Below are 2,672 nucleotides of genomic sequence, written 5' to 3'. Positions count from 1 at the left end.
TGGGAGCAGCCAATTATATAAGGCAATTAATAACAAAAGCAAAGAAACACATTGACAACAATACAATAATAGTGGGGGACTTTAACACCGCCCTGACTGAAATGGACAAATCATCTAAGCAAAAGATCAACAAGGAAATAAAGACTTTAACTGAAACACTGGACCAAATGTACTTCACAGCCATATTCAGAACATTCCATCCCAAAGCAACGGAATACACATTCTTCTCTAGTGCCCATGGAACATTCTCCAGAATAGATCACATCCTAGGTCACAAATCAGGTCTCAACCGGTACCAAAAGACTGGGATTATTCCCTGCATATTTTCAGACCACAATGCTTTGAAACTAGAACTCAATCACAAGAGGAAAGTCGGAAAGAACTCAAATACATGGAGGCTAAAGAGCATCCTACTAAAGAATGAATGGGTCAACCAGGAAATTAAAGAAGAATTTAAAAAAATTCATGGAAATCAAAGAAAATGAAAACACAACTGTTCAAAATCTTTGGGATACAGCAAAGGCAGTCCTGAGAGGAAAGTATATAGCAATACAAGCCTTTCTCAAGAAACAAGAAAGGTCTCAAATACACAACCTAACCCTGCACCTAAAGGAGCTAGAGAAAAAACAGCAAATACAGCCTAAACCCAGCAGGAGAAGAGAAATCATAAAGATCAGAGCAGAAATCAATGAAATAGAAACCAAAAGAACAGTAGAACAGATCAACGAAACTAAGAGCTGGTTCTTTGAAAGAATTAACAAGATTGATAAACCCCTGGCCAGACTTATCCAAAAGAAAAGAGAAATGACCCAAATCAACAAAATCATGAATGAAAGAGGAGAGATCACAACCAACACCAAAGAAATACAAACAATTTTAAGAACATATTATGAGCAACTCTATGCCAGCAAATTAGATAACCTGGAAGAAATGGGTGCATTCCTAGAGGTGTATCAACTACCAAAATTGAATCAGGAAGAAATAGAAAACCTGAACAGACCTATAACCACTAAGGAAATTGAAGCAGTCATCAAAAATCTCCCAACAAACAAAAGCCCAGGGCCAGATGGCTTCCCAGGGGAATTCTATCAGACATTTAAAGAAGAATTAATACCTATTCTTCTGAAACTGTTCCAAAAGATAGAAATGGAAGGAAAACTTCCAAACTCATTTTATGAGGCCAACATTACCTTGATCCCAAAACCAGACAAAGACCCCATCAAAAAGGAGAATTACAGACCAATATCCTTGATGAACATGGATGCAAAAACTCTCACCAAAATACTAGCCTATAGGATCTGACAGTATATTAAAAGGATTATACACCATGACCAAGTGGGATTTATCCCTGGGCTGCAAGGTTGGTTCAACATCCTCAAATCAATCAACGTGATACAATACATTAACAAAAGAAAGAACAAGAATCATATGATCCTCTCAATAGATGCAGAAAAAGCATTTGACAAAGTACAGCATCCTTTCTTGATCAAAACGCTTCAGAGTATAGGGATAGAGGGTACACACCTCAATATCATAAAAGCCATCTATGAAAAACCTTCAGCGTATATCATTCTCAATGGGGAAAAGCTGAGAGCTTTTCCTCTAAGGTCAGGAACATGGCAGGAACACCTCTATTCAATATAGTATTAGAAGTCCTAGCTACAGCAATCAGACAACAAAAAGAAATCAAAGGCATCCAAATCAGCAAAGAAGAAGTCAAACTCTCACTCTTTCCAGATGATATGATACTGTATGTGGAAAACCCAAAAGACTCCACCCCAAAACTGCTAGAACTCATACAGGAATTCAGTAAAGTAGCAGGATATAAAATCAATGCACAGAAATCAGTGGCATTCCTATACACCAACAAGACAGAAAACAGACAAATCAAGGTGTCGATCCCATTTATAATTGCACCCAAAACCATAAGATACCTAGGAATAAATTTAACCAAAGAGGCAAAGGATCTGTACTCAGAAAACTATAAAATACTCATGAAAGAAATCGAAGACACAAAGAAATGGAAAAACGTTCCATGCTCATGGATTGGAAGAACAAACATTGTGAAGATGTCAATGTTACCTAGAGCAATCTACACATTCAATGCAATCCCCATCAAAATACCATTCACTTTTTTCAAAGAAATGGAACAAATAATCCTAAAATTTGTATGGAACCAGAAGAGACCCTGAATAGCCAGAGGAATCTTGAAAAAGAAAAGCAAAGCTGGCGGCATCACAATTCCGGACTTCCAGCTCTATAAAGCTGTCATCATCCAGACAGTATGGTACTGGCACAAAAACAGACACATAGATCAATGGAACAGAATCGAGAGCCCAGAAATGGACCCTCAACTCTATGGTCAACTAATTTTCGACAAAGCAGGAAAGAATGTCCAATGGAAAAAAGACAGTCTCTTCAACAAATGGTGTTGGGAAAATTGGACAGCCACATGCAGAAGAATGAAACTGGATCATTTCCTTACACCACACACAAAAATAGACTCCAAATGGTTGAAAGACCTAAACGTGAGATAGGAGTCCATCAAAATCCTAAAGGAGAACACAGGCAGCAACCTCTTCGACCTCACCCGCAGCAACTTCTTCCTACAAACATCACCAAAGGCAAGAGAAGCAAGGGCAAAAATGAACTATTGGGATTTCATCAAGATA

This window comes from Callorhinus ursinus, unplaced genomic scaffold (assembly GCF_003265705.2).
Source record: "Callorhinus ursinus isolate GAN/ISIS: 27379988/994484 unplaced genomic scaffold, GSC_fseal_2.0 scaffold6, whole genome shotgun sequence".
NCBI classification, from domain to species: domain Eukaryota; kingdom Metazoa; phylum Chordata; class Mammalia; order Carnivora; family Otariidae; genus Callorhinus; species Callorhinus ursinus.
This window is presented reverse-complemented; position numbering follows the sequence as displayed.